The sequence below is a fragment of the Pseudophryne corroboree genome, chromosome 6 (genome assembly GCF_028390025.1).
Source record: "Pseudophryne corroboree isolate aPseCor3 chromosome 6, aPseCor3.hap2, whole genome shotgun sequence".
NCBI lineage: Eukaryota > Metazoa > Chordata > Amphibia > Anura > Myobatrachidae > Pseudophryne > Pseudophryne corroboree.
Window position 1 is genome coordinate 812,083,644 of NC_086449.1, and position 14,634 is coordinate 812,098,277.

A 14,634-nucleotide genomic window follows, 5' to 3' on the forward strand; every position below is an offset into this window, starting at 1 on the left:
ATGTGAGCTGCATGCGCTACCGGTGTACCAGCTGCTGTCATGACATTTCTGAGGCGCCATAGGGCTCCGAAATCATGGACTACCCCGAAGGCGTATCTAGAATCGGTGTAGATATTGGCTGACTTACCCTTAGCCAATTCACATGCTCTGGTTAGGGCGACCAGTTCAGCAACCTGGGCTGAGTGAGGTGGGCCTAGCGGTTCTGCTTCTATGGTGCCTTGGTCATCTACGACTGCGTATCCAGTACACAAGTCTCCCGATTCCGACTGTCTGTGACAACTACCGTCCGTGTAAAAAGTAAGTTCTACATCTTCCAGTGGGTTGTCACTGATGTCAGGCCTCGCCGTGAAATTTTGGGTCAAATATTCCATACAATCATGTGTGTCTTCCTTTGTATTAAATCCTCCCTCCCCACCACTCTCATCCTCCACCCTTTGTGCCTGTCCAGGCACACCTGGGAGATATGTTGCAGGATTTAATGCAGTGCATCTCCTTATGGTGATGTTTACAGGGGCCATTAGTGCCAATTCCCATCTTGTAAACCGTGCTGATGAGACGTGCCTGGTTTGGGCAGAATTTAACAAAGCTGACACCGCATGTGGCGTATGAATTGTGAGGTTGTGACCTAGCACGACATCTTCGCTTTTCGTCACTAGCAATGCAATCGCAGCAACGCTTCGCAAACATGTGGGGAGGGATCGCGCTACCGTGTCTAGCTGAGCGCTATAGTATGCTACCGGCCTGCTGGCATCACCATGCTTCTGGGTTAGGACGCCTGCCGCGCAACCAGCACTTTCTGTTCCGTACAGCTCAAAGGGTTTCCCATAGTCTGGCATACCTAATGCTGGTGCCTGCGTTAGGCACTGTTTAAGTCTCTCAAATGCCATCTCGGACTCGTCTGTATGCGAAATCCGATCCGGTTTGTTTGAGGAGACCATCTCCTGCAAAGGTAACGCTAGAATGGAAAATCCTGGGATCCAGTTACGGCAATACCCACACATTCCTAAAAACGTTCTGATCTGTTGCTGTGTTTGTGGCAGAGTCATGTCTCTAATTGCTTGAATTCTATCAGCGGTCAGGTGTCTCAGTCCTTGTGTTAGACAGTGTCCCAAATATGTTACTTTAGTTTGGCATAATTGCAACTTGTCTTTGGAAACCTTGTGTCCTGTGTCTGAAAGATGAAACAGGAGCTGTTTCGTATCCTTCAGGGATGCTTTCAATGAATCTGAACACAGCAGTAAATCATCCACATACTGTATCAATACTGATCCACTCTCTGGTTGGAAAGACTGTAAACAATCATGCAAAGCCTGGGAAAATATACTTGGACTATCTATGAAACCTTGTGGTAATCGAGTCCATGTGTATTGGACTCCTCTGTATGTAATGCGAACAAATATTGGCTGTCAGGGTGCAGAGGTACCGAAAAGAAAGCGGAGCAGAGGTCAATAACAGTGAAAAATTTCGCAGTGGGAGGGATTTGCATAAGGATGACAGCTGGATTTGGCACTACGGGGAACTGACTCTCAACTATTTTGTTAATCCCCCTTAGATCCTGCACTAGCCTGTAACCCCTCCCCCCACTCTTTTTCACAGGGAAGATGGGACTATTGGCTGTGCTGGATGTTCTTACCAGAATGCCCTGTTGTAGCAAGTGCTCTATTGCGGGATACACTCCTAACTCCACCTCTGGCTTCAGAGGGTATTGTGGGATTTTAGGAGCTATCCTACCATCTTTTACTTGCACAACTACCGGAGCTACGTTTGCCATCAATCCAGTGTCCTGTCCATCTTTAGTCCAAAGTGACTCTGGTATTTGGGATGTCATTTCTTCTACTTGGGATGGAGTCCTATTTGTCATAATGGTATGTGACATTAATTTTGATGGGGAGTCTAACATGTCTCGCACTTCCTGAGCGTGATTCTCAGGTATGTCCAAGAATACACCTTCAGGAGTACAATAAATGACGCACCCCGGACTTCCGGGGGCGGAGCCAGCGAGTATGGCTGCCTTTTAATGTGGCTCCCAAAGCTGACTGAAAATTCCCCAATATTGGCAAGAATTGGGAATTCAGGTCCTCATATTTTCATTGCTGACACCTGAGGGACCTCGGGACTAAAACATTTATCAGGGAGAATTGAAATTACCCCGGAGTCAGGCCATCGGTAAGAGACGGCCAGCAGGCTTGCTAACACGGCGTGGGCGCGAAAATGGAGCTGCGTGTGTGAGCAAGCTCTGAAGAATCGAGTCCCTGGTAGCACTTGAGCCCGCCTAAATCACAGCCCTTAAAGAAACAACTGACGACGAGCTCGTGGAGCGAGGCTAGAGAGGAGTTGCGGGCAGAGGAAGAGGTGAACGTGTACCGTGTCCCGGGCGGGTGTAAGGACACTGAGAGCGGCGGCAGAGACCATCCTCCCTGCAGGACCCTGGGGACGCTCGCTCGCTAGCAAAGGGATTGCCGGCTACCTAATCCTGAAGAAAGAGTGTGAGCAGAGGAAGCGGTATACCTATACCGAGTCTCGGACGGGCGTCAGGACACTGTGTGCTGTGGCGGAGACCATCCTTCCTGCAGGACACCGAGGACGCTCACAAGTACGGAGGAGAGAGAGTGCCGGCTACCTAAACCCCGCTGGGCGCGACATACTGGCCGGACCGGAGGGTGCTCCCAGGAGGCGTAGAAGCGGCATAGCTCAGAGGGGCTCCCTGTCAGATACACGACCATAAGCCAACAGCATTGTGGACGGAGCTCAGATCGGAGCTCAGTAACGGGGACCACAAGAACACAGGGTTCCCTACAGTGCCCCTCCAGGGTCCGAGCCTAATATTTCTTTGCCCTCCAAGGTACTAATTTTGTTTGTACACCTCCTTCTCTTTTATTAACACTCTTCATAACTGCCTGCACCCTTCCTAAACTTGTATCCATCCCCCCTTGTGTGTTTCCCATATCCCCCCCTCCCCATGATTTCCCTCCCAACTCTATGATCCCTTTAGCTATCCCCTTTTTCCTCTTCTTGGCACATAACTCCAAGACAGCGGAACGCGGGCTGTGACCGGCTATCTGCCACTCCGTGTGAAGCAATCACAGAACACTAGGTGAACTGCTCTGAACCGACCTGTGAACAGTTTATGGACTGGCGGCATATTATCCTTACACCTGTCAGAGTGAATTATTCTACATACTGGGGAGGTTCTTTAATAGAAGAAAACCTCTGCAATTTCCCTTGTCCCCTTATTTTCCTCCACGTGCAGTACAGGTTTTTCAGCCTACTCACGAGGCTGGGAAAGTATTACATGTGCCTGTAGTGACACCTTGTGGCTGATTTGAAAATAATTCTATTTAAAATCTAACTTGCAGGCTGCTGCCCTCATTTCACCATAACTGCTTGTTATATGTTTCACACTGAGGTTCCATTACACCTGATCCTGCTGCGGATCTGAATTTAATTTTTATTCTTATTTGATTTATTCATCTAATTATTGATTGATCTTATTTTTTTTTTTTTTTTTTTCTCCTCTCCCCTTCCCTTCTTACCACAAAATGCCATGATCCTTGCATATACTATTGAATTAAGTGACAGAGATATGCTGTTTATTTTGTAAGTGGCACCTGCTACGTTTCTTATTTACCATTCAATTGCTTGTACACGGCTCCCAGGGCAAGTGAGACCGCTGGTCTTTTAGCCTCCGGATCCGTATATTTTTCAGGTACTTTTCTATGTGCAAGTTACCCATCTCGTGAGAATATGTAGTTAACATTTCGTTCGCAGGGTCTAACGTACACATCTCAGTAAGACTTATGTATGCTTTATAGCGGTTAATTTACCATTGCGGCTATCATTGGTCACATCTGCTCTGCTTCTAGTGCTAGTACACCGTGGTATGGACAAGTATTTGGCTAAAAACCAAAATCCATCCGCAGACATGCCTAGTTCCGCGGCTAAATCAGGCTACAAACGCCAAACCAACCAGAAAACAAATGCGTCTCAATCATCTTCTCCTCCTTCTCCATTATCAGGAGGAATTGAGGACACACATCCTGTCCATATGGCAATTCCGTCACCAGCGGATAACGCCAAAGAAGTAATCAACATGCTAATGCCCCTCATTGATAAAAAATTTGAGGATCTGCATGCGCGACTAGACACATCGCTAGCAAAGATAGAATCAAATACTGCTAGAATAGACACTTTAGAACAACGAACAAGCGATGCTGAGGACTCAGTTCACGCTTTGCAACAAGAACTAGCGATTAAATCTCAAACTATACACACCATGGTCGAGAAACTCGATGACCTGGAAAACAGGAATAGAAGATGTAATTTACGTTTTATTGGCATTCCCGAAGAGGTTACTGACACACAATTGCAGGATTACGTTGGTAACCTTATCCCGTCTGCTCTGGGTCTGCTAGAATCTGACCTGCCACTGCCGGTGGAAAGGGCGCATAGGTTAGGTGCAGTTCGCAGGGATAGGGGTAATCAATCTAGGCCCACTATTGCTAAATTCTTAGACTACAGAGACAAAGAAAAAGTACTGCAGGCTTACCGTGCCGCCCCAGAGTTGCGAGTGGGAGGTCACAAAATTCTGGTGTTCCAAGACTTCTCAGCCTTGGTATCACAGAAACGTAAGGCATTTTCGGAGGTCTGTAGGTTTTTGGTGGACAAAAAGATAAGATTCGCTTTACTTTATCCAGCCAAATTGAAAGTAACTGAAAATGGCCGCACTCAGCTTTTTACTGACCCCCAACAGGCGAAGTCCCATTTCCTTAGACAGGGCCCTCCCTCGCCTGCCCGCTCTAATGCTAGTTCACGAGAATAAACAAGTCACACTCAAATAGCTCCTTATTGTGTTATCTTCTCGGGGGGGGAGGGGCGCTCGGCCTAAACCCACTTGGTAGCCGGACCCCTACAACTTTCGCTCATTTCTGTGCCACCATGTCAATGAATAGGGGGGCTCTGGGGGGGTGGAGGGCCGGACGCACTTCCCCCTTATATTAGGTCTTACCCTACACTGTATTATTTACCCAGACCCTGACTGAAGGTTAAGATTTTTCTTTTTGATCTTCTCTTTGTTCTTCATTAATGATGTTTTGTGGGCTTCTTATACCTGCATTACAATGTTTGTTGTTTGTATTGTTTTTGTTCAAAAAACGGAGCATTCCCTCCATTACGGTTGGGAGTCCTCAGTTTGTTGACATGGGTCAATTAAATGACCCACGTTTAGTTATAGTTCTAAAAAATGGAAATGTATTACTTCACCTGAATTTATTGAATGTGATAGCCTGTTCTGTCTCCTCAGCGGTCTCCAGGGGTTGTGTAGCGGGGGGAGGGGGTCGGGACCTGAGCGCCAGGAACTTTGGGACCCCTGCTGTTCTACTCTTCGTGGGGGAACAGTTGCTCCCAATTGGGAAGGTTTGGGAAACATCGGGGCACCCCTTTCAGCTCTTCATCACCAATGATGGCGGATGATAATAGGCGCACGTCTGCGGGCCGGGAGACCGCCCACCGTTCTATACTATCTTGGAACGTGGGTGGACTTAACACCCCGATCAAGAGAAAAAAAGTACTCATTCACCTTCGTCGGAAAAAACCCTCTATCACCTTCCTCCAGGAAACTCACTGGAGGCTTGGTGATGAATCTACTTTGCGAGCCCCCTGGTTAGCGGAATGCATACAGGCTTCTCACTCCTCAAAGTCCAGGGGAGTGGCAATCTTGTTTCATAAACAATTGAGATACAAGATTCTACATACACTGGTGGACCCAGAGGGCCGCTATTTGATTCTTGATGTGGAAATTGAGGGTAAAAAATTTACCTTAGTGAATTTATATGCACCCAATGTGGCAACCGGGGAATTTTTACGTCACCTTACGCAGATCTTAGCCAGCAGAACCAATTACTCTTTAATAGTTGGAGGCGACTTCAACGCGGTTGATGACCACACACTGGATAAGTCATCTCCTGTCGCTAGACCGACCTCCCCATGTTGGCAATTTATACAGGAAATGAAGGAAATATTAGAACTGAGCGACCCATGGCGTTTACTAAATCAAACGGACAGATCTTATAGTCACCTATCTAGGGTACATGGTACTATGTCCCGGATAGATTATATATTACTGGCCAATCACTTATTGGACCAGGTGAAAAGTACGGCATTGGACGATATCGTTATCTCGGACCATGCTATTATACGATTAGAGTTATATGTGGATTCTCAGGGGGGCGGGGACCGCCTTTGGCGCTTTCCGGATCACCTCTCCAATTCAGAAGATTTCAAGAAATTTCTATTACAGTCCTGGCACAACTTTGTAGATGACAATATAGAACATTGGGATGACACGGTGCTTTTTTGGGAAGCGTCAAAGGCGGTGTTACGAGGTCACATAATAGGTTATGTAGCAAAGTTGCGGAAAGATAGCTCAAGACAATATCATACTTTACACAACGCTATGTCTCACAGCTTCAACATCTATAAAGCCACTCCCTTAGAGGAACATCTGGAGAGATATGTCAGGGATAAAAAATTACTTGATGCCTTTTTGACGGCTCAAGCTCAACAACGCTTAGACTACACCAAATTTCATTATTATAAGTGGGGCAACAGAACTGGTAAACTCCTAGCTACTATGTCTAAACCGAGAAGGCAACGCTCCTTCATAGCAGCGCTGAGAGACGATTCCCAGAACAAGACCTACACAACGACAGCGGACATTTTAACACATTTAAGTGATTATTACACTGCCCTTTATAGTCCCGTATCTCCTCATGAAGAGTTACAGAGGGAATTTCTAAATATGGCGAATCTACCTCATCTCAGTACCGACCAACAGGAGGCGCTTGACGGGGACATCAGGGAAGAAGAAATACGGGAGGTTATTGCCTCTTTACAGCCGCACAAATCGCCTGGACCCGATGGATTCACAGGGGCATACTATAAATTGTTACAAAGGGAACTAACACCGACGTTACTAGAACTATTTAATAAAATCTACAGGGAGCACCCAAGCTACTCTTCCTTTTCACAAGCATACACGACACTAATCCCCAAACCAGATAGGGACCTAATGTCAGCAGACTCATACAGGCCCATTACTCTTTTAAACTCTGATTTTAAGATCTTTACGAAAATAATGGCCAATAGGTTACAATTGATTCTCCCTGACTTATTGACGGACCATCAATATGGCTTTGTTCGGGATCGCCAATCGGTTAAAGCCATCCGAACAGCCATAGCGGCCACAATTGCGTCAAGGAATTCACCCCTATCAGAACATATTCTCTTAAGCCTAGATACACACAAAGCTTTCGACACTGTGGCGTGGCATCATTTATTTAATATGTTGAAGTATAGGGGCTTCAGCGACAGGTTTGTGAACCTCATTAAATATCTATATACTGCCCCGAAAACATCATTACTGGTTAATGGCAAACGAGGTAATCAAATAACCATGCAAAGGGGCACTAGGCAGGGCTGCCCATTGTCCCCTCTTCTTTTTAATTTGTCTATAGATCCCCTATTCCGAGTTCTCCAAGACTCAACGGTTTATAAGGGTATTCCTGTTGGAAATATGGAGATAAAATTATCTGCTTTTGCGGATGATGTCCTATTATATATAGGGAACCCTAGAGAGTCCTTAAGGGACATTCTGAGATTGTTAGATGATTTTGGTAAAATATCGGGCTTTCAAGTTAACCTTAACAAATCAGTGGGTTTATGTTTAAAAACTGGAATAAAAAGTCCAGGATGGGCCCGCCAACTTCCTATCAAATGGGCCCCCACATATATCACATATCTAGGCATCAAACTCTCTAAATACCCATCGGATTTGTATCGGCTAAATGTTAAAACGGCGATCGACAACGTAGCAAAGGAGTTGGAGGCTTGGAAGAGCTTGTTGCTCTCATACCTAGGACGGGCTAATTTAATTAAAATGTGCACATTCCCCAAACTGTTGTACATCCTGCAATCCCTCCCTGTACTGCTTAGCAGAGCTGACGTAGCATACATAACTAAACTGTTCAGACAATTCATATGGAAAGGTAAAAGACCGCGTATTGCAATGCACAAATTACAACAACCTAAGGCTAACGGAGGCATTAATTTTCCAAACGTCCAGAAATATAACCATGCTTCTTTATTGAGGTTTTTAAAAGACTGGTTACATAATAGTGACACTTATGCTAATACACAGCTGGAGGCACAATTTGTGGGGTCCAGAAACCTTATATCTTTCCTTCACGGGGTAGAAGCGGAATTTGACCAAGAATTGAAAGATAACCCGCTTCTATGGACAATATATAGATTATGGCATACTCTTAGACGCGCTAGGAATTTAGGTGGGCACAAGTCCTTGTTCCTGACGTTCCTGGGCAATCCGGAGTTCCAACATGGGGAGGCGGTCTTTCCATTCACGCTGTTCAATAAAGGGGGCCTGAAAAACATACGTCACGTAATTGATGAGGGTAGAAGGAAGCCATTGACATTTACAGAGGCGAGGGAAATTTACCCATTTATCTCTGATTTCCCGTTAGCATTTTTTCAGATGCAACATTATGCAAGCTCAGTGATCAAATCTCTTTCGGGGGCGGATTTCACTAACGATTTAGATACTATGCTCTTGACTCTGCCTGCCACGAAACGAGCTATGTCCATATATTATAGAAAACTTACTACTCTACTCGACCATTCTGCATCACAATATGGGATGCAGAAATGGACATCTGATTTCCCTAGGCTTACATGTGAAATAATTTTAAACAGCCTGCTTCAATCCTGTAAATTATTGCCTTCGGCACAGTATCAAGAAATGTTCTATAATATCACCCATAGGACCTATTTCTCCCCATATAAGCAATATTTGGCAGGCATGACAAATTCGGATAGGTGTCTCAAATGCCATACACCCAAATCCGATCTCATGCATTGCTTTTGGTCATGCCCGATTATCCGCCATTTCTGGCTGTAAGTACGGCAATATGCCATGGAAGAGCTGATTAATTTTATTCCCTTCACGGCGGAATGGGCAATTTTCGGAATTCTTCCGTCGGGGCAGAGAGTTACAAAGGGATGCAAACGATTACTTTTGGCAATAAGTGCGGCTGCGAGAAAGGCCATTCTACAGGCCTGGATCCTTAAAGATCCTCCTACCTTACCTCTATTCAAAGGGAAGTTGCACCACCTATTTCAAATGCATTGGATAGAAACTACCATACAAAAAGAGAAATTGGTGGGGCAATTCTTTGAGTCTTGGGAAAGCTATATCACCACCCTTCCCGCTGATTTTAAAATTAGAATAAAAAATTCATTGAAAATGACGCACCCCATTTTACACAATAAGTCCCTTCCCAGGATATTAGTCGGTGCCGATGCAGCCAGCAAAAAGGAATGCTTGGTATGTAAAGGCCCTTTGTTAGAGACACGTGTACACAAAGCAAATATCCACCGTAACACAATGTACACGTTTATCAATGTAGATGATCCCCGATCATCTACTGAGCACCACACCGATTTCTCCTTGTATCTCAGACGAAGCTGTGTGTGTTTTTCTACACCTTAATGTATTACTTTTACTCTTTAACTATGAAATAGCGGCAAATCTCTCTTAGCACGTTTATCAATTATAAAATGGCAAACAGGAGAGTGATATATGAAAATACACGAGTGAAAAAGAAATGCAGATATATATACGTGCGTGCGTACGCAAGACAGAAATAAACAGTTTTGTTTGTTTTTTTAAAAGACACTAGCGTGTTGTTCTTACCTCCGGTTCCCAGATTCCTTCAGCACCCTTTACCAAGCGAAGCAGACGCTTATCCCGTCAGCACTGCGAGGAATATGATCTCCCGCCCTTTGCTGATGGATAATGTCTGCTGTAATTACCTAGTGCAGATATGTGAAGGACGGGCGAGCCGCCAATTGATAAAGCTAAATATTTATCTTATTTAAAACCCTTTAAGAGGTCTAAGAACACTGTACGCTATTGACGTATGGAGTACCGTAAGGGTACGCACGTTGCGTAACAATCGCTTAGCCGTAGTCGAGACGCTCAAGCGTTACGTTCGCTCACGGCCAAGAGATCACAGGCAGGCACGCTATTGGCTGCCGACTAACGTAATGGTTCGCTATTAGCGCTACGGGACGCTTGGGACCACGAGGAGATCACCAGCGGCGCAGACGCTCACACTGTTAAACCTTTGTATCTAAACCATACACAATGTAATATGCAGTAAACCTTTGTGTAGTGATAGGGTGTAAATGCAACACAGTGTAACCTTATTAACTTAAAAGCTGTTTGGGCATCACCGACGCTCTGAGAATACTTAGCAATATAAGAAATACACAGATACCGGTCTTAGGGTCTAACGCCTTATATGAATGTTATACTTGCAAAAAGAATAATACAATACAAGTCATACACTACAATATAACATAGACTAACTAACCAGATAACTACACAGGAAATACAATACAATTACGTTTAAGGGAAAATGAGAGAAAGAGGAGAAGAGAGAGATAGAGAGAGAGATATGGCTCACAATAACAACAAAGACAATATGATTGCGGAGAAAACTTACGCACAAGGGGAATGATCGCATGCGCCTCTGAATATCCAGCTCCCGATTATCAGTGATGAGAACCGTTGAAGAGAGTGAGCTGGATATCATCGGCTTGTCTATTTATGCCCCACACACAATACAATTCAATGGTCCCTACAATCTCATTGTTCATTGGACACAGGAATTCGTCTTCGCATTATAACAAAAGGTCATAGGTTGATTCATACAGGTGGGCTGTGGCTACTTCCAACTGCTCAGGTGGGTGGGAAACTAGGTTTCCCGCCGCATGGCTAAGTAAGTGCAAATAATAGTAAATGGACATAACTTCTTATGTCCATAACTATTCGCACGAGCGATTAATCCGCTTCAAACCAACACCGGAATATTGCTAATTAAATACTCTTCCGATGGATACTAAACACCACTGTATGACCCCTGTCGGACCCTTCGGATCAAACAAAGAGGGATCTCTTTGTCCAGGAACATGCTACCTTAACTAAACTTTCAGATTCTATCAAAGGGACCATGATCTACAAAATACATTATATAGTGAAAATATGTAATGATTGAGTCGCACGCTACGAACACATAAACTCTACCGTAAATACGCATACCGTGCACCTGCGGGTGCACGTAACAGCGGGTATGCGCACGCACGGGAGAGCGCACGCATGCGCAGCGCGGACATGTATGAGGTGCAAATATGGCAGTGTGCATAGTGATATTTTTCTGACTTTGACACACTGTCAGCAGTGTTCATTCCAGGAGTGGACAACTGGGAAGCAGACTTCCTCAGCAGACATGACCTCCACCCGGGGGAGTGGGGACTTCATCCAGAAGTCTTCCACATGATTGTGAACCGTTGGGAAAAACCAAAGGTGGACATGATGGCGTCCCGCCTCAACAAAAAACTAGACAGGTATTGCGCCAGGTCAAGGGACCCTCAGGCAATAGCTGTGGACGCTCTGGTAACACCGTGGGTGTACCAGTCAGTGTATGTGTTCCCTCCTCTGCCTCTCATACCCAAGGTACTGAGAATCATAAGAAGGAGAGGAGTAAGGACTATACTCATGGCTCCGGATTGGCCAAGAAGGACTTGGTACCCGGAACTTCAAGAGATGCTCACAGAGGACCCGTGGCCTCTACCTCTAAGAAAGGACCTGCTCCAGCAGGGACCCTGTCTGTTCCAAGACTTACCGCGGCTGCGTTTGACGGCATGGCGGTTGAACGCCGGATCCTGAAGGAAAAAGGCATTCCGGATGAAGTCATCCCTACCCTGATCAAAGCCAGGAAGGATGTAACCGTACAACATTTGGCGTAAATATGTTGCGTGGTGCGAGGCCAGGAAGGCCCCTACAGAGGAATTTCAACTGGGTCGTTTCCTGCATTTCCTGCAAACAGGACTGTCTATGGGCCTAAAATTAGGGTCCATTAAGGTTCAAATTTCGGCCCTATCGATTTTCTTCCAGAAAGAACTGGCTTCAGTTCCTGAAGTTCAGACGTTTGTCAAGGGGGTACTGCATATACAGCCTCCTTTTGTGCCTCCAGTGGCACCTTGGGATCTCAATGTAGTTTTGGGGTTCCTAAAATCACATTGGTTTGAACCACTCTCCACTGTGGACTTAAAATATCTCACATGGAAAGTGGTAATGCTGTTAGCCCTGGCTTCAGCCAGGCGTGTCTCAGAATTGGCGGCTTTATCCTATAAAAGCCCTTACCTAATTTTTCATACGGACAGGGCAGAATTGAGGACTCGTCCTCAATTTCTCCCTAAGGTGGTTTCAGCGTTTCACTTGAACCAGCCTATTGTGGTACCTGCGGCTACTAGGGACTTGGAGGACTCCAAGTTGCTGGACGTAGTCAGGGCCCTGAAAATATATGTTTCCAGGACGGCTGGAGTCAGAAAATCTGACTCGCTGCTTATCCTGTATGCACCCAACAAGCTGGGTGCTCCTGCTTCTAAGCAGACTATTGCTCGTTGGATTTGTAGTACAATTCAGCTTGCACAAAATCTGTAAAAGCCCATTACACAAGGAAGGTGGGCTCATCTTGGGCGGCTGCCCGAGGGGTCTCGGCTTTACAACTTTGCCGAGCAGCTACTTGGTCAGGGGCAAACACGTTTGCTAAATTCTACAAATTTGATACCCTGGCTGAGGAGGACCTGGAGTTCTCTCATTCGGTGCTGCAGAGTCATCCGCACTCTCCCGCCCGTTTGGGAGCTTTGGTATAATCCCCATGGTCCTTACGGAGTTTCCAGCATCCACTAGGACTTCAGAGAAAATAAGAATTTACTTACCGATAATTCTATTTCTCGTAGTCCGTAGTGGATGCTGGGCGCCCATCCCAAGTGCGGATTGTCTGCAATACTTGTACATAGTTATTGTTACAAAAATCGGGTTATTATTGTTGTGAGCCATCTTTTCAGAGGCTCCTCTGTTATCATGCTGTTAACTGGGTTCAGATCACAGGTTGTACGGTGTGATTGGTGTGGCTGGTATGAGTCTTACCCGGGATTCAAAATCCTTCCTTATTGTGTACGCTCGTCCAGGCACTAGAGATGAGCGGGTTCGGTTCCTCTGAATCCGAACCCGCCCGAACTTCATGTTTTTTTACACGGGTCCGAGCGACTCGGATCTTCCCGCCTTGCTCGGTTAACCCGAGCGCGCCCGAACGTCATCATCACGCTGTCGGATTCTCGCGAGGCTCGGATTCTATCGCGAGACTCGGATTCTATGTAAGGAGCCGCGCGTCGCCGCCATTTTCACATGTGCATTGAGATTGATAGGGAGAGGACGTGGCTGGCGTCCTCTCTGTTTAAAAATAGATAGGAGAGTGAGAGTGAGACACTTCATTTACTGGAGCTTAGGAGGAGTACTCAGAGAGTGCAGAATTTTGCTGATAGTAGTTAGTTATACTAGTGACTGACCAGTGACCACCAGTGCGGTTTTATTATTATTTAATATAATCCGTTCTCTGCCTGAAAAAAAACGATACACAGTGACTCAGTCACATACCATATCTGTGCTCAGCCCAGTGTGCTGCATCATCTATGTATAATATCTGACTGTGCTCACACAGCTTAATTGTGGGGGAGACTGGGGAGCAGTTATAGGTTATAGCAGGAGCCAGGAGTACATATTAAACAGTGCACACTTTTGCTGCCAGAGTGCCACTGCCAGTGTGACTGACCAGTGACCACACTGACCACCAGTATATTGTGATTGTCTGCCTGAAAAAGTTAAACACTCGTCGTGTGACTTGTGTGGTGTTTTTTTATTCTATAAAAAACTCATTCTGCTGACAGTGTCCAGCAGGTCCGTCATTATATAATATATACCTGTCTGGCTGCAGTAGTGATATATATATATTTTTTATATCATTATTTATCATCCAGTCTATACTAGCAGCAGACACAGTACGGTAGTTCACGGCTGTAGCTACCTCTGTGTCGGCACTCGGCAGTCCATCCATAATTGTATACCACCTACCCGTGGTTTTTTTTTTCTTTCTTCTTTATACATACTACATCTCATTATCATCCAGTCTATATTAGCAGCAGACACAGTACGGTAGTCCACGGCTGTAGCTACCTCTGTGTCGGCACTCGGCAGTCCATCCATAATTGTATACCACCTACCCGTGGTTTTTTTTTTCTTTCTTCTTTATACATACTACATCTCATTATCATCCAGTCTATATTAGCAGCAGACACAGTACAGTACGGTAGTCCACGGCTGTAGCTACCTCTGTGTCGGCACTCGGCAGTCCATCCATAATTGTATACCACCTACCCGTGTTTTTTTTTTCTTTCTTCTTTATACATACTACATCTCATTATCATCCAGTCTATATTAGCAGCAGACACAGTACAGTACGGTAGTCCACGGCTGTAGCTACCTCTGTGTCGGCACTCGGCAGTCCATCCATAATTGTATACCACCTACCCGTGGTTTTTTCTTTCTTTCTTCTTTATACATACTACATCTCATTATCATCCAGTCTATATTAGTAGCAGACACAGTACAGTACGGTAGTCCACGGCTGTAGTTACCTCTGTGTCGGCACTCGGCAGTCC

The 14,634-nt window shown here is 45.5% G+C and overlaps 1 long non-coding RNA gene across 1 annotated transcript in view; it reads right to left on the reverse strand.

Moving 5' to 3' along the window:
- Positions 1-8,118: 8,118 nt before the first annotated feature.
- LOC134933685 (uncharacterized) overlaps positions 8,119-14,634 on the reverse strand; it is a 38,569-nt gene continuing 32,053 nt past the window's right edge. The window contains exon 3 of the long non-coding RNA XR_010179757.1: positions 8,119-8,434. This is a non-coding gene — a long non-coding RNA (uncharacterized LOC134933685). The remainder of the gene's footprint in view (positions 8,435-14,634) is intronic.